Here is an 18,644-nt window from a genome sequence, read left to right as displayed (position 1 = left end):
TGTCTCTTCTGAATTCTGGTGAGCCCACTCATTTGGACTCTCGGACTCGCACCCTTTCTTGTCTTGATCTTTCTCTCTGCTCTTCTTCTCTTTACTTAGATTTCACGTGGCAGGTTCTTGATGACCTCCATGGAAGTGATCATTTCCCGATCCTTGTTTCCTTTTTCTATTTTTGCCCTTCCCTCTCTTTCCCTAGGTGGCAGTTTGCTAAGGCGGACTGGTCCCTATTTACCCTCAGTGCTGCTCTCTCTGACCTCTCCCTTCTGCCACTCTCTCGCGCTTTCCTCCTTTTTCATGACACTGTCTTCAACGTTGCCCTCCGCTCTATCCCTCGTTCTTCCTCTCGGGGTCCACGGAAGTGCGTTCCCTGGTGGAATGCGGCCTGTGCTCGGGTTGTCCGCTGTAAGCGTGCAGCCTGGAAGAAGCACCGCCGTAGGCAGACCACCGATTCTTTTCTTTTCTTTCGGAAAGCGAGTGCGGTGGCCCGTAGGGCCATCCGTACGGCTAAACGTGAATGTTGGGCATCATATGTCTCAACAATTACGTCCGGAGTTCCTCTGGCCCAGATCTGGAAGCGTATCCGTACGATAGCGGGTAAGTTCGTTCCCGATGTTTCACCGGTCCTTCACCTCCATGATACTCTTGTGGCGGACCCGTTGCAGGTCGCTTCTGTACTGGGTTCCCACTTTTCTGTTAGCTCTGGTCTTCATCTTCTCCAATCTTCCTTCTTCGTAAACCTGTCCTCGAGTCTCGTCCTTTAGATTTCTGCACTCGTCTTCAGCTTCCCTATAATGATCCCTTCTCTCTCTCTCTGAACTTCGTTCTGCCTTGGGCCTCTGCGGTTTTTCGGCGGCGGGCTCCGATGGTATTCATTATGAGATGCTTCGCCATCTCCCTCCGTGCACGTCTCAGTATTTACCGAGTCTGTATAATCGGATCTGGGAGTCGTCGTCAGTCCCTGAGGACTGGCTCAATGCCGTTGTCCCCCCTGTTCGCAAACCGGGGTCTCTGGGTACTTCCCCTAAGGACTTTCGCCCTATTGCTCTCACAAGTTGTCTGCAAACTCTTTGAACGTATGGTTAACGTTCGTCTGATGTGGTTCCTGGAACACCATCACCTCCTCTCCCCTTCTCAGTTTGGTTTCCGCAAGTGCCGCAGCACGACAGAAATCCTGGTGAACTTGGAGGTCTATATTCGTACTGCTTTTGCTGCGAAGACCTCCGTTGTTGCCGTCCTTTTTGACCTGGAAAAGGCTTACGACACCACTTGGCGATATCATATTCTATCTCAACTTCATTCTTTTGGCCTTCGTGGTCATCTCCCTCTCTTTCTCCACAGCTTCCTCTCTCGTCGTTCCTTTCGGGTGCGCCTTGGTACCGCTCTCTCTGCCTCTTTTCAGCAATACGAAGGTGTGCCCCAGGGGAGTGTTCTGAGCACTACTCTTTTTCTGGTTGCCCTCAATGGTCTTCTTTCCTCTCTTCCTTCTGGTGTCTTCTCCGCTCTCTATGTCGATGATCTTACCCTTTGCTGTCAGGGTGATGATTCGCCTCTCCTTCAGCGCCGGCATCAACTTGCAATTGATGCCGTGTCGTCTTCGGCCACCGATCATGGCTTCAAGTTCTCTACTTTTAAGACTTGTGCCATGACTTTTACGCGGAAACGGGTCGTTCTCCGTCCCTCTTTGTCACTTTATGGTCATCTCCTTGAATACAAAGATTCCTCGAAGCTTTTGGTTATTATTTGACACTCGTTTGTCTTGGTCTCCCCATATATCTTACCTTCGTGTTGAGTGCTCTAAGGCCCTTACCCTCCTTCGGGTCTTGTCCCATACTTCTTGGGGGGCAGATACGCGCACTCACTTTGCTTTACATTCCTCTCTCGTCCTGACTAAGCTCGATTATGGTTGCCCTGCTTACTAGTCTGCTTCTCCTTTTACTCTTCGCCGTCGTGATGCTTTGCACCATACTGGGTTGCGCCTCAGTTCTGGTGCCTTTCGTTTGAGTCCCGTCCTTAGCTTGTATGTTGACACTGGCTTCCTGTCTCTCCAGGACCGCCGTGATCGCTACTGTCTTCGCTATCTTGCGCGGTCCTTACAACATCCTTCCACTCGCCTCTGTCGTGCTTTAACTTTTACCCCTCCTGCGGTTCCTGTTCCTCTTCACCACCTCTTTCTGTCTGGTTATCTCGCCTCCAGGATTCTCTTTCCGTTCGTATTTCTAATGTTCCTCCTCATGTTGTTCCTTCTTTGCCCCCTGGAGAGTCCCTCTTCCGCGGTTTTGTACTTCCTTGACCGGTATCACTAAAGCTTTTACCCCTCCTACAGTTCTAAAATGCCTTTTCCTTGAGCACTTTTCTTCTCACTCCCGCTCCGTTTCTGTCTTCACCGATGGGTCTAAGTCTGCGGATGGTGTTGGCTACTCTGTTGTTTTTCCTGATCGCACTTATATGTGTCGCTTACCTCCGGAGACTAGTATTTTTACAGCGGAACTCTATGCTATTCTCTCTGTTCTTCGTCTCCTGCTTTCTCGTTGTCAGTCTTCCTTTGTAGTTGACTCTCGTAGTGTCCTAATGGCTCTCGGGTCCTTTAATCCTGTTCATCCAGTAGTTGTTGAGATCCAGCATTGGCTGTTTCTTGTTCACGGTAAATTTAAGTCGGTTGAGTTTTGTTGGGGTCCCAGCCATATTGGTGTGTCTTTAAATGAGCGTGCGGATGCTGCCACCAAGGAAGCTGTCCGCTCTTGTCCCATCTCATGTAAAGGTATTCCATATTCCGACTTTTACCCGGTTATCCATTCCTCCGTCCTTTCCCGCTGGCAGGCTTCTTAGTCGTCTGTTATTGGTAACAAACTACGTACTCTTAAATGTTGTGTTTCCTCGTGGCCGTCCTCCTACCACTGTAACCGGCGATGGGAAACAGCTCTGGCGAGGTTGCGTATTGGCCATACTCGCTTAACCCATGGTCACTTGATGGAGCGCCGCCCTGCTCCTTATTGTCCTAGTTGCATTGTCCCTCTTACGGTCGTGCATGTCCTTCTTGAATGTCCTGACTTCCAGGACGAACGTGTGTCATGCTTTCCGATCGCCCCTCACGGTCACTTGTCCCTCAATAGAATTCTTGGTGACTCGGATACTTTTGATATCGTTCGCCTTATGCGTTTTTGTTCTCGTATTGGCATCCTTGGTGATATTTAGCGCCCTTTGATTATTCTGTGCATTTGATGGTGCTACATAGCCTTCCCGGTTTGGTGCCTTCTTTTGATAATTACTTACTTACTTGGTTCATGTTGTGTTTGCAAGGGTTTTGTTTGTTTGCTTTAAGAATTTTAATTTTGCCCTGGTAGGCATTGGCTTCCTAGTGTTTGGTTCTTAACAGAGGTGTGAGTGCTAGAAAGGACGTTTTATCACCGTGCTCTTTGCGTCTATGTTTTTTTACGGGGGTTTGAGGTGGCAATATCTTGTTCCCTAGCTTTATTGTTTTTTTTTTCTAACTATGCTTTAGATCTCAACAGAGATCCAGAGTAAGTGGTCCTGTTAAAAAAGTAAAGCCCATAGAAAGAAACCCTGTTTCCACTTTTGCTAAAGGCAATTCTGTATACAAGGTTTTTAGTCATGCTTCTCTTGCTGCACCATTTTCTGGTTTCATTGCTGTATACCCAGAAAGGTTTCAGAGCGTTTTTCTACTCCCCGAGCCCGGCCTGGAACCAAGCATGACGAAGAAAAGGCGGCCCTCATCGCTGCAACCCCTTTAGTTGGGGGTTCCAAATTATGGCGTAGCCATTGTAGTGACGTTTAACCGAGCACCAGCCTGTGCCGTCATCGTCGATTCTGTCTTGATACCTTTGCCCTTTATTTCGGTGAATCGTTGGGTCGTAGCAGCATCCTGTTGTACTGGTTCCTGTTACCAGTCTTCGGACAAATCCAATCCATCTCGTAGTCAACCCCAAAGACACATTAAACAATTTTAACATGCTGTTCATTCAAAACAGGAATTTTTCTCAAATATAAATTAAGTTATATTAGCATACTGTGCATATTCAGTCATTGGTTAGATTAGGTATTTATATGCCATTGGTGATTATTTGTATTTGTAGTGCTCAACGACTGTGGCTGGACGGTCTCGCTTCATGCAGGTCAGTGTTCAATCCTCGACCGTCCAAGTGACTGGGCACCATTCCTTTCCCCACTCCTCCCTTATCCAACCACTTGGGCTGGACGGTAGAGCGACGGTCTCGCTTCATGCAGATCGGCGTTCAATCCCCAACCGTCCAAGTGGTTGGAGCACCATTCCTTTCCCCGTCCCATCCCAAATCCTTATCATGACCCCTTCTCAGTGCTATATAGTCGTAATGGCTTGGCACTTTCCCTTGATAATTCATTCATTCCTTCCTTCCCCCCCCCCCCCATCCCGTCCCAAATTATCCTGACCCCCCCCCTTCAAAGTGCTATATAGTCATCATAGCTTGGCGCTTTCTCATCATCATTCCATTCCATTGTATTTGTAATACGTGGGTGAAGTTTTTACAGCGTTGTGGTTCGAAAAAAAAGTAGTCAGCGAAGCACTTGTTTCAGAAGACTTAGAACGTCATTAGCCGAGTCGTGTGTAAACAAGGGGGGGGGGGGGGTATTGGCAGGTGCATGGAATGTACCTTGGCCTTTGTTGCGCCTTTCGCTTGTTGCATGTTGTGTTGGCTCCTGCTTTAAGCAAATGCTCCACTATCGTAAAGTGTCCATTCCAGAGTGTGTGAGGGAGAGAGGAAGGTGAGGGTGGGAGAGAGGGAGGGTGGTGGGAGAGGAAGGGAGGGAGGAGGAGAGGGGGAGGGTAAATAAACTATAATTTACACACAGATATAACAACAGTGTGATGCATCAAATGAATAAATCCACAAGGGCCGTGAAGAGGATTCGAACCTAGGTCCGAAAGCATCCCAGACGCTGCCTTAATCGACTGAGCTACGATATGGTCAAAATAATTGAAACCAGAAGTTTTACTGAACTTACTTGGATCCTGCAGCTTCTCAGACACAAACCAGGGTTTTACACAATTCCCCCATGCACTCAAGCTATGTCAAAAGGCCTATTGGTTTGTGTCTCGGAGAGGCTGCAGGATCTAAGTCAGTTCAGTAGAACTAATGGTTTCAAATCTTTTGACCATGTCGTAGTTCAGCCGATTAAGGCAGCGTTTGGGATGCTCTCGGACGTAGGTAAGAATCCTCGTCACGGCCCTTGTGGATTTGTTCAAACAATTTATTTAGCTGTTTACTTTCTGCCATTCCCTTGCAGAGTAATGCCTCCTTATTTTGCTCGGCTTAATTAAATATTGCTATTTATTATTGTTGGATCAGGGTATCAAGACCCCAGAACTTCAAACACTTGATACAAATTTGGTTTGAAAACGCCATGGTTTATCCTCTATATTGCTCAAGTAGTTGAGGGACTAACGACCCAGGGACAGCAGGTACCTGTGTGCTCGTTGGAGACGATGGTTGTTCAGAACCTTTTTTCTGGGGAGTCCACCAGTGGACCTTTGCAGTCGCACATCTCGCGTCGTAATACATAACTTTTTCTCTCAACCTGGGATACAGTTGATCTTTGAGACAACTCACGCCTGTTGTGATTTGCAAATTGACTACCACCGATGTTACGCTGGTGCATACAATCACAGGGTGTTGCAAGTTAAGTGACCCTAATCCGTACATTACCATAGGGACTGACTTCAAACACGGTTTTACACTTAAATGCAAGGACTCTGCTAAATCTTTTAACAACGTTGACATTGCAACGCCAGCGTTTACTTCCAAGCGAACTTCCTTCCTATTAATTCACCCCTTTTGGCTTCATTGTATTCGGTGAAAGATAAAGTATTTTCAGTCAGCCATCCTCACCCCCAGCTTTTTCAGTCTTCTTACCTTCCTCGTCTGCCTTGACCCCTTAAAAATTTCGTTTTTTTTTTTTTCTTGTTCTGCATTCCCAGGCCCTATCCTCTGCATAGCATTACTATTTGTTTTAAAGTAGTCTCCACACTTTTTCATGTGCCCTTTTTCGTTACAATACTTGTGCACAATCTTTTTAAATCTGCCCTTTAAACTAGTGCTTATACCCGGAATGTTTACAAGCCACCTGGCCCTGTATAATTTCTTAGGTATTAGATTTCTAACTCATGAGGGCTCTTCTGAGGTTAAAAATATTTTAACATTCTCTATGATGACATAGATAGTAAATGCAAACTTTCTGCAACGAGGTTAGTGGAAAAAAAAGAACTGTTATAAACAACTTGTCCGTCACCCAGTAATCAAAGTGCTCGAAAGTTGCAGTTGTTAGCTAACGCACACAAGGTTTCCTGCTGCTCTTTAGTTATCTTCATGAAAACTATCAAACTTCTATGATATGAAGGTTTCACCATATAACGGCGTTTAGGCAGAGTAATCAGGACTTTTAAGAGTTCGTGTGTGGTAAGTGTGGCGTGCCCATATTTCCCAGGATACACTACTGCTGTAGTCAATGAAGGTAAGAGTACCGATTTCTTGTTTACAACCTCTTGAATCCTATAATGCTCAAAATTTGTATCTCCAGCATGCTCGGCGACAGCTTCAGCGAGATCTTGGCTGCACCAAAAGATTCCATTTTGACTTGGTGGGAGTCCGGCTCTGGCAGCCGTGGAGTGAGGATGTCTTGCCGACCCTCCCTGGTTGTTGAGGTTGTTTGCCAATTTGGTCGCCAGGTGGTGTGAGCGTCTCTGCCCTCAGTTTCTTGCTGCCTGGCTGCGTGTTGACGTGGCGGTTCTGACATGGGAGGCCATCTTCCCCCCGTTGTGAATGTGAACTCAGTGAGCCTCGAGTTCACTAGCAAGGCTGGATATCTGGACATCGAGATGGTTGTGTGACATGCTTCGTATCCCGGTGGAGCCTATCTACGGTGTTGAGCTTGTTACAGCCCACCGGGTTGCTATCAAGTTCGTGAGGGAGGAGGAGTATCAGGACTTCCTCCGTCGGTACGAGGGGCGTACGATGCCGTTGCCGAGTGATGCTGGCTCTGTGGCGATTTCGGATCGTAGTGGTGCCCTGACTTGTGTCAGTGTTCATGGGGGCGCCCCTGGAGTTCCCTGAAGACCTCCTCTGGCGTTACTTCGGGAGGTATGGTGCTGTTGTCAGTGTGCGGGTGAACACGCTCTTCTCGGGGAGGTATGCTGGGAGGCGGACGAACATTCGTACCTTGGGTATGCGCCTGCGGTCGGATATACCGTCTTTTGTCCGGCTGATGGGTTACTACGTCCAGGTGTATTATGCTTGGCAGCTCCGTACCTGTTTCCGGTGTGGCCTGTTGGGGAGTCAGGCTGCCGGGTGATCTGAGGCCCCAGCTGCTCCTGTCGACTTGTTCCGGGAAGAGGATTTCCCGCCTCTCCCTCTGGAGGAGGATTCCGGGGATGAGGAGGTGGCAGTCCCATTAGCTGCTGCGGCTCCCCCTGCGTCGCCCGACATGCCTCCGGTTGTTGCTGTCCTTCCTCCGGGTATTGCTGTGCCATTGGATGGTCTCCCTGCTCCTGTCACTGTCCCCGCTGCTCCCGTAAGCCTTTCTGGTGCTCACTGTGAGGCGTTGCTGTCTTCTCCCTCGTGTTCGGCTGCTGCGCCTGGCCCTGTGTCCTTGCCTCGGGTCCCGGCTGTGCTGGGTGCTGGGGTGGTGGCGGAGCCTTCTGTTGTGTTTGGCCCAGTTCCCCCTGTGGTAGAGGCTGCTGCCGTTCTGCGTTGGGCGTCGGTTCGTCCGGCTACTGGTACCAGTGTTTCTGGATCCGCTTCAGGCTCTGACGATATCTGGCCGGAGCCCAAACGATCCCGGCGTTCGTCTTCTGCCTGGGAGAATGTTGGGGATTTCACTGACTATGAATCTTTGGGTGTTGACGGTGTAGATCCGGATACGTCGCTGTCTTCGCAGTTAGTTAGTGGCGGAGGTTCGTGTGCCTGCTGGGGCCAGTGTCTCGGACGTGCCTTCGGTTCATTCTCCGCCAGGGGGGACTCCGCAGTCGGGGTGTGGTGGCTTCCACTGCCAGGGATGGTGTGGATCCTGGTGCTGGGCGTGGCCTGGTAGTGACATTACGGAACGATGCACGCAGTCCTGTGAGGGTGCGCGTTGGGAAACCAGGGGACGTGTTGCCGACGTCTGTGATGCCATCGGGTCACTGGTCTGCGATTGCGGAGTTGATGCTGGCTGACGACCCAGAGAACTTTCATGGTGGGGAGGCTTCCTGCATGTGGGGACGAGTGGCGGTTACTAGCCTCGTCAGTACTACCATCTGGGTCCCATGTTTGCAGGTGTTTGTTGCCAGGGTTCCAGATTTTATGGGTTCCCCGGTGGATGGCTGAGACCCTTGGCTGTGATCCTTGGCTGTGGATGCTCTGGGAAGCGTTTAATGTGCAGTTCCTGTGGGCCTGTTTTCCGGGAAAGTATGCCCACTGATTTCCTGTTTGTGCTTTATGTAGTGATGTATGCCCCTCTGGCTGTTTGCTTGCCCTACTGTGTTTTTGTTTTTGTTCATGTGTTTCTGTGTTGTTACTATGTCCTGTGTGTTATTTTGTGCCTAACATGTAGTAGTAGTATTATGATTTTCTTATGTTTCATGTTGTGCTTTGTCGGCCCTTCCGGCCGGTGCTTCGGTCTGATTTGTTATATGTTACTATGTTTTGTTTTCTTGTCATTATTTGCTTGATATGATTGCTTGTTTTCTAATTTGTGTTATGATCTTGTCTTGATGTAATGCTGTGCTATGTTTTATTGTATTTATTGTCTTTAACTTGCATGCTTGCATGTAAAAGTAAAAATAAAAAAAAAAAAATAATTGACTTGGAATGAAGCGGCTTGGCTACACCCAACGTGAACACAATTATGTTGTCTATAGGTCTTCCTGCTGGTTCACATGATGTACTATTGTGGCTTGGTGCTCCTCCCATCCGCCCAGCTTTAACCCTCGTCGCCACTTACGTTCAAGGCAGGAGGAGGAACATGTCTAGTCCACATGTTTATTGTAAACAAAAGCCATGCTCACAGGTATAAATTTCATGTATCAACATTAAAGTAGAAGAAAACAAAACGGCATCTAATCTCTTGTGAACCTCTAATCTCATTATTAGAATCCTAGGTAGTACATAATCCCACAAAATGCTTTGTCCTAACATTAGTTTACTTCTTTATACTGGGAACGATAAAAACATTATTTGCCTAGTTACTATATTTTTCGTAGATTTAAATTTCAGGTGGCCCATCGCCACTTCTGCTTGGTTCCATTTTGTGTTTGCAAGGGTTTTGTTTGTTTGCTTTAAAAACATTCATTTTGCCCAGGTAGGTATAGGCTTGCCAGTGTTTGGTTCTTAACTAAGGTGTAAGTGCTAGAAAGGTAGTTTCATCACCTCTGTGTCTTGGCATCTGATTTTGGGAGCATTGATGTGGCAATAGCTTGTTCCCAAGCATTATTGAACTTTCCCAACTCTTTGCTTTGGCTCAGAGCCGCCTTTCAACAAAGGTCCAGAGTAAGTGGTCCTGCTACAAAGGTCAAGCCTTTAGAAAGAAACCTTGTTTCCACTTTGCTTAAGGCAATTTTGTACAAGAGGTCTTCAGTCCAACTTCACTTGCCTCACCAGTTTCTGGGTTTCGTCGTTGTATACCTGAAGAGGATTTAAAAAGTTCTCTTACTCCCCGAGCCCAGCCTGGAGCCAGGCTCAACTGTGTGTAGTCATCTCTGCATCAGCTTTAGTTGCGGTTCCATCCTATAACGTAGCCTTTGTAGCGACGTCCAACAGAGCGCCAGCCTCTGACTTCATCGTCGTCGATTCTGTCTTGATACCATTGCCCTCTATTTTGGCGAATCGTTGGATCGTAGCTGCATTCCAGTTGTACCGTTTCCTATTGTACAAATTCATTAGGAAAAGTCCATGTTTTCTTCTGTATTCTTTCTGCTGTGTAGTTTTATCATCCATTTCCTAGAGAGCTGCGCAAAGATCTCTCGCAATATGGCCTCTATTGCTTCCCTCTGGTTCTCTCTCGGGTTCTGCCTGTGCTGTATTGGGCAATCTCTCAACCCCGTCCTCGAACCAATTACCAATTCCATTCCATGCAGCGTTCGACCCCCAAAGTCGCATTTAACAATTTTAACATGCTGTTCATTCAAAACAGGAATTTTCTCGAATATAAATTTATATTTTTATATTAGCATACTGTGCATATTTAGGCAATGGTTAGGTTAGGTGTCGGCGATTATTTTTATTTGTAGTGCCCAACCACTTAGGCTGGATGGTAGAGCGACGGTCTTGCTACATGCAGGTCAGTGTTCAATCCCCGACGGTCCAAGTGGTTGGGCACCATGCATTCCTCCCCCCACCCCCCTCGTGTCCCATCCCAAACCATTATCCTGATCTCTTCAAAGTGCTAAATAGTTGTAATGACTTTGCACGTTCTCCTGATCATTCCATTCCATTGTATTTGTAGTAACTTTTACCAACCCATCCTCAGATCACAACCCGCCTTCGACTCGAGTCAATTACATCCAGTGGTTGACCCCACAGATGCATTCATCAATTTTTACATACTGTCCATTAAAAACGGGAATTTTCTCATATATTAATTATTATAATACTTTACATATAGTGTATATATATTGGCATAGGTTAGGTTAGATGTTTAGGTTCTGTTAGTGATTATTTGTATTTGTAGTACATGGGTGAAGCATTTAAAGCGTTGTAGTTCGAACAAAATTAGTCAGTGAAGCACTAGTTCTGGAAGTGTTCCGACGTCATCAGTCATGTGTAAACAGTTTTAAATTCATAAGCAGGGGGGTGGTCGGGTGCATGGAATGGACTTTGTGTCTTTGGAGGACGGGCTGCCTATGCCGATGCCTGCTAGTGAGTCCCCCTCTACCAGTGAACCGAGGTGGGGTGGGTGGGTAAACGACCCTGTTGTTTTTTTCCTCTTTTTATTTGGCAAAACACAAATACAACAATAGAAAAACATCATCAATCACATTGTTCCTGTGTTTCTTGCCTTGACAAACATTAGAACAGGAAAAACAAACAAAAGTCGTACAAAACACAAATTGGTAACATAAACATAGGTAACAATGAAATAGTCAGAAAAAACACACCAGAGCACTATAGACCAACAAGAACCAGGCAAGAAACACATGGAAAAAATAACCCCTAGCTCACAGCACATCAAAACAAAAAGAAATAAACCAACACAAAACAAGGAACACAGTTAATCATCCTCATATTTATCCGGATATAGACGCCGCTGGTACTTCTTCATATATGCATCCCACCGAGCCCACAATTCCGCAGACGCGTTAACGTGACTACGTGATCCTCGCGGTCCATGCATGAAGTCGGGATCATCCAGCTCGACACCCTCCACCACGGGGGCGTAAATCACTGGAAGAGGCCGCACAGAGCTCTTTGACACAGACGGTGGAACCACATGGGACTGAAGCACAGGAGCCGGCCGGACACAGGGCAGAGTTGCAAGTGATACAATCACAAAGGGCGATGGTGCAGGGGCCGACACCACAGGGGGCGGAGTATTAAAGGACGGCTGAGCAGAGGGCAGCTGCGCAGCGATCGGCACCACCGAGGGCAGTTGTGAGGAAAGGCACAGGCATGGACGCCAGAGGCACGAGGGCCGCCGGAGCAGAATCTTTAAGAACCAGCACCAAGTCCCCACCCCCCTCCAACAACCTCTTAACATGGGGAATCAGCAACCGGGGATGTAGAGGCAGCCGGAGAAGATACAGGACCAGGGCCTGGCGACAATCCCACCACAGGACCCATCACCGCTGCAACACGACCCACAGCAGCCGCATGCACTTCAATAACGTCACCCACATCATTATCCACAGAAGACGAACTTCTGGAGTCCCAAAAACCCGGACGTCAACCCAGGCCTCACCACGAGGCAGACACACTCAAAGCTCGCCACGAACGCTTGGACACAGGTCGCAGGTCGTCGGAACTCCCTCCCCCACCAGGAGGCACCGTAGCAGAACCTCTGGTCAGCTGTGCAACTCCGCGCAGCGCACGATCACTCAACATCGCAGTCTCATCAACCTGGGGAACAGGACCAAGACCACACACCCCAGGAGAGATCACAGCGTGCACGTCGACACGAGCTGAAGAGACAGCTCAGGCCAGGGCGCAGCCTCGACATCCGGGGGCACGAGACCCCACACCACAGGAGAGACAACTGGAGATTTGACTGGAGACGAGGCAAGCAGGGGTAGCCGAGGTGCGGGAGCCGGGAATGCACTAACTACCACCCCGACACCTACAGCTACATCGAGGCTGGCATCAGAGACCAACAACGGGGTACCAGACGACTGGGAAGTATTACTCGCCACAGCAGCACTGTCCGACAGGTCTGGAACTGCCAACAGGGAAAGTCTTTCTCCCTGAAGAGGTTCACAGGCTCGACCTGGCTCGCATCGCAACCTGCAGCCTGATGGCCTGTGAGTCCACACCGGAAACGAGTCCGGGGCTTACCCTCGTAGAATATGCGTACCATGATCCCCAGAAGAGAGATGAAGGGATGTGGTCCTTCAAGCGCAGCGCCACAGTGCGGGTCCCATTCAGGATAACCTTCCACAACCCCGAGGAGACTGCATTCATCCGGACATTAAAGACCCATCCATACCAGGAAAAGTGGCGCTGGAGAAGAGAATCTGGGAACTCAAAGGGAGCACCATGAACAGCCACATAGGTAGTCACACTGCACCTGTCCGACAATTCCACCGAACCACCACCCTCAGGCAGAGTAAACGTCCTCCCGTCGTAGCGGCTAACAAAGTTCCGATACATAGCCATGGAGCAGAATTTTACAACAGCTCGATGCCCAGAAAAAAGTTGAACGCAGCACACAGACACCACATCCACCCGAAACATATATATCATCACACCTCAACTGCCGGGTAAGACACTGGGCCAGTAAATTCTAGTTCAGTGGTATCCCTCTGCTTCACAGAAGGGAGGGGGGCCACCATCCCTCCAGCCACAACCGCCCCCAAGGATCCGATCACAAACACAAACTACCACGGGTCGGCAAACTAGGAGCTCACAGGCGTTAAGTCCGCCTCTGCCCAGAGCTAGGCGAGCACACTCACCCTGTTGCTAGTGGTCGCACAAGGCAAGATTTGGTTTTCTTCTTGAGAGTAGGTGCAGTTTGCATGAAGGGTGTACCTCACCGATGACTGCACCAGGACAGATGTTGGAAGACGCGTTGACGTTTAGGAGGAGAAGAAAGTCAAAAGTGTTAGTTGCGTCGGCCATAGATAGAGGAATGGCGACGAAAACAGAGGTGGATGTTAGAGGAACACTCGCCGCACCGTAAGGCGGGATGACGAGTTCACGGCGGCAGCTGATCCACGCATGGCATAGTGTTGTGCACAAGACGTCTAATAATAATTCTCCGGGAACTTGTATACCGAAAAGCGCAAGCAGTATGCGTCCCAGATCACCCACGTGTCGGGACACGTGGCCACAAGGTGGTGCCTTCAACTGAGACACCCTATCCGGCACCCTATAAACAAACTCCTTCACCCATGACGCCCAGACAGTGGATGAGCACCACGAGATCAGAAGCACTCGGGCATCCCGATAAGGGCCCAACACCGGACCCTCGCAGATCACGGCCCCAGCAGTCGGGACTAGGCTCCCCCCAGATCAGGGCAACAAAGAAGGGGGGGACCGCAGGGGATGCAGGCGCGGCATCGACCCCACCACTGGACACAGGAGTCGAGGCCCCCGGGCGCACATCCTTCCACAACACCACGACGAGGTCCCGATCATCTGGGACAACCCCCCACTGCAGGGATCTAACAGCAGGAGACGCAAGAGGAGGAGGAGGTAGGGGGGGGGCACAGGTAGCAACTTCGGAGCCCCTCACAGCACCATCATCCACGGCGAGGGACGCCAGAGCCCTATACTCCCCCACCTCCTCCCAAGGCACACCACAAAGGGGGGAGACACTCAGAGCCCGCCGCGAACGCTTCGAGACAGGCGCACTACACCACGCCCAGCAGGCCCCTCCACAGGCACGGCCACCATCTTCACATCCAACCAGGCCACACCCGCACCGTCCGAAGAGTCAACAGAGGCCACATCACCCACACTGTCCACATCATCCAGGGAAACAGCCTCAGAATACTGACGTGCTCGCTTCTCCAAAGGGATGGAAGTAGCAGAACTACAGTCGCCAACACACACAGGCACGGCAGGCACCTCCCCTTGCCGAAGCCCTCCCCCCCCCCTCCAAAACAGCAGAACCCGCGTCCCCGGGAGCCGGTACCACATCCACAGGCAGGGGCGGGACATGGACCTCCACTGGGACATCCTGAACTACACGCAGTGCAGGCGACGGCTCGACACCCCCACACACCGGCTCAACAACTCCAGGGGCCACAGCAGTTACCAGATGCGCCGCACAGGCCATAGAACCCACCTCAACTTGCGGAGCAGCAGACAGGTAATCAGGTGCCTCAGGCACAGTACCTACTCCACCCTCAGAACCGTCCGAACGCAACATGGGCAGAAAATCCTCCGCACGAAAAACATGCACCCTACCAGTCGCTCCCACGTCGCACGCTGCAGCCAGATGACCCTCGTGACCACACCTATAACAGGTGTGTGGTTGACCCCTATACAGGCAGCGTAGCGTGTAACCCAACACGGACATCGACGACGGTACACTACATTTCAGCGACATCGTCAGGGTGCGGGAGCCGTCTAGCATACCAACACAGTGCCCGGCAAGGACCTTGTTCCAAACCACCACCAGCAGGGCAAACCAGCAATCACCCACCGTAAACACTAGCCAGGAGCGGAGAGACCTCGGGAACGTCCGACTTGGCCGGTGGTCACCACGCAACTCCCCGATTTGGTTTTAGTGCTGTAGGTCTGTGACCTCTCCTTGAGGCTTCTGCTTTTTCGTGCCCCCATGCTTTCAAGAAAGTGTATCAACCTGAACTCGGGTTGATGGAGGTTAATAGCCTGCTAGATGTTGGGTGGTATCCAGACAGTAAGCGGTGACTGGGACTTCGTCTTCGCCTTTCGTGGTGCGTGTGTTCGTTTTGCTTGTTTCTAATATGGATGGTTGTGTGTATTGGTGGTGTGTTTTGTTTTTCAGGTCAGGGATTGGTTATTTATCTTGTAATTTGTTTTGCTGTGACTTTTTCCTTTTGTAGTGTTCCTTGATGGGCTGTTTTGTGTAATCATGTTTTGTTTCCTTGTATTGTTGGTGGTAACGGCCTCATTGTGTTTGGTGGCCTTTGTGTGTGATTATTTTTCACTATTAGTGATGTGTGTTGCCATGTTCCCTTACCTATATTTTTTCGTTAGTGTCCTTTTTGTGCCCATAAGTATCTTGTTCGGCGGATGTGGTATGGTACCATCACTATTTTGTAAACCTTTTGCTTCGTTCTGTGTTTGTGTATTTGTGTACAGTTCGGTTGCTAAGCTGTCCTATTCTTTTATTTGTATGTATTCTATGGTTTAAATAATATAGGCAAAAAAGTATTTAACCAACTCCCACTATCTATAATTGGGTCCAACTAATAACAAATGGATGATACTTATCCTGGACTGGAACAGAACCAATGTTGTCTTCTGCTAACGGATGTAATTGTGGCTTAAGCTTTCGTTGAGGATATAAAAATGCAGTATGTATCAAGATTCACCGTCGTTGTCAAGCTTAAAGCCCTCTGAACCATATGGCCATACCTCCCTCCTCACTCTCGTCATCGTTAATGCCGGAGTTATTAAATTAGAAATTGGGCCGTTTAATTAAAATAATTACAGATTCTGAACTGAATATCTTGATTAGTTTAATAGTGTTTGATTTCATCTCCACATTTTAACTGACCAACGAGGCTTAAGGAAATAATTGTTACTCAATCTTCGTGGTGACGTGAAGGTGGCTGACGTCACACGTTACGTCACCCCAGTAATATTATTATAACTCATAATTTAATAACAGGAATAAACCTCATAATTCAATTTAAGCCGTAATAATTCGTCGTCTTATAAGCTTAACAGAGGACGATTCCTCATAGCGGTATATTATTAGAAGTATTAGTAGTAATTGTTAAGGAATATTTCTCATAAATAGTGACAATTTCGGAAATAATTGGATAATTGGAAAATTTCGGAATCAACGTGTTCATATTTTAACTGAATTAAGCTGAATGGCATAAACTTTCTCCAAAAAGTGAAGCATACTAATATATATATAAATTAGTAAATAAAATTAGCAAATTATGGTTGGGATAATATGCATTGACTGCTTAATTGTAGAATATGTAGATTTATCAACAGACAACGGCAAAGAAATAAAATATACTTTCGTAGGATAAGGAAAAGTGAAGTAGCTATATTATGCGAATTATGTATTGTTACGGCCCTATTGGGTCGCAACTGGGGTTCTTCTCTGATGTTATTAGAGTTTGGGTATCCGGCCCCAAGTTAGTAGTGGCTTTCAAGGGGTGTGTTCTGTAACGCAAGTAAATTAAAGGGGAAGGGATACAATTACACTGGTTTATGTATATATAATCACCACCACCACCATAAATAAATATATGAACTGTCACACGGGGTTGCTATAAATACACAATGTACAGAATCGTCTTCCTCTGAAGACGCGGGATGCTCGACGGTGCTCACGATGAGTTGCCCTGGTTCTCTTCTTCGTGGCTCATGATGAATCCTTTGATTCTCTTCGGCGAATCTACCCCTGCCACAGGCCAGCTAAATCACAGTCCCACTGGGTGCACAGTTGTGGAGGCCTTCAACCACAAATCCAGCCTGTAGCTGGCAGGTTCCATTCAGCTCTGCTGCGTAGGCACTCCACGACCGATACTAGGGTTGCGAGCCCTAGGCAGGAGCCTCGTGTGATTCCGCTGATCACTCTCCTCTCTCAACACCCCAGTGGCTAGTCTTCTCCACCAGTCAGCCCCGGGTACGACAATTCCTGGTTCTGCCACGTCACAGGCAGGTTAACACAAGTGTTCATTCGGGGGGTGACTCAGCTTCTGCAGCAAACATGTGGAGATACTATGGCTGCCTTGGGTAGACTGATCCAACGTCCAATACAGCAGTCCCAGGTCGACTCTGTAATCAGACACGTCATCAGTACTAATTACACTCTAGGGCACCTCACTTACCGGCTTAGACACAAACGCCCACCTATCTACTCTATAGATGGCGTTGCGGTCTAAGCGCCACCTCACCAGAGGTCAGCAGCGGCTATGTCATGAGCTGATTAAGACGGGAAACCAGCTCCTGTGGCCGGTATATCTCGTCCTCACTAGATGGCGTCGTCCATTTGGAGGGGGTTTCGGGAGCCAACTCACAGATGGCGTTGTCGTCACAGCACCGTGTTACGACGCTGGGCTCGGGTCCATAACATGTATTTATTGAACAAATCCACAAGGGCCGTGACGAAGATTCGAACCTACGTCAGAGAGCATCCCAGACGCTGCCTTAATAGACTGATTCGTAGGTTCGAATCCTTGTCACGGCCCTTGTGGATTTGCTCATTGATGCATCACGCTATTGTGATTTATGTGCTATGTATTTATTAGTTAATTCAGAGGCTGTATTCCTCACGTCTAGTTTAAAAACTGTTTTGGAAATCATTGTACGATGAAACCCTTAATTGCTTGTATTCAAGCTTTCCAAGAGTCGCATTCTTGTAATATCATATTTTACTCATGTAATGCCCATGGGTTCTGTTACAACCGTCTTGGAAGTGTTAAATGTTTAAAGTTAGGATTAGTATTACAGGTCAGTTTGATCGATTTAGTGCACTTGAGAGTATAGGCATTTGATATTTAATGCTCCAGGATGTAAGGGTGCTGAATGCTGTCTGAGATTAGAACTTTAATTGCCTATTTCTTATGAGTAATTGAATCATAGGGAATTTTGTGTAGTAGATCCCCAGACGCAGATTCCATTGGCGATGAATTTTGTTTGGTAGGTACTTGCACCTTGTTTACAAATATACTTTAAAAGGGTGTCTTGTTGTTTTCAGGTGTGAGGGAGGTCTGGGTCTTGTCCACCGTCAACCTCCTGCTAATGCAACACGAAGGTCTCCGGGTAGTGTCCACCATACCTGTATTGCCAGCGCTGATAACTTCTCGCATGAAAGCAATCCAGTTATAATCATTTAAAATATATGCACTATTGTTTAATATCAAAGGATAGGGGGTTGAACATTCGCAACCGCCCATTTGAATAGTGCAGCGATATTCGCTGTTAAAATTGTTATAAATTGTAAAGTTTGTTTGTTTAACTTGTTAATTACCCCACTTTAACCATACAATAAAACTTGACAAAGTAGGCCCCCTCCCTGTCCGGCTCGTTGATACCGTGTGGGGGCTTGGTGGGCGGCTACTGAGGTGTGATGCTCTATGGGACAATCCTCTGTCCTTTTGTGGCCTTGTACTCCTGCTGCTGCCCTCACTAATTTTGCTGGACATCTTTTCCTTTTCCTTTTGTTTCCTTTTTCTTTCCCCCCCCCCCTCTTCTCCTTTCTACTTGTCATTTCCTTCTGACCTTTGCGTCTGTTTTGATCATTCTTTTGGCCTTCTTTTGTTTTGATGCCTGGGTGTTTGATGAGGCATA

At 48.2% G+C, this 18,644-nt stretch overlaps 1 long non-coding RNA gene across 1 annotated transcript in view; it reads left to right on the top strand.

The window, feature by feature from the left end:
- Positions 1-18,444, top strand: part of LOC138354009 (uncharacterized) — a 213,042-nt gene extending 194,598 nt beyond the window's left edge. The window contains exon 2 of the long non-coding RNA XR_011223384.1: positions 18,052-18,444. This is a non-coding gene — a long non-coding RNA (uncharacterized lncRNA). The remainder of the gene's footprint in view (positions 1-18,051) is intronic.
- The last annotated feature ends 200 nt before the right edge of the window (positions 18,445-18,644 follow it).

The sequence above is a fragment of the Procambarus clarkii genome, chromosome 61, assembly GCF_040958095.1.
Source record: "Procambarus clarkii isolate CNS0578487 chromosome 61, FALCON_Pclarkii_2.0, whole genome shotgun sequence".
Taxonomy (NCBI): Eukaryota; Metazoa; Arthropoda; class Malacostraca; order Decapoda; family Cambaridae; genus Procambarus; species Procambarus clarkii.
This window is presented reverse-complemented; position numbering and strand designations above follow the sequence as displayed.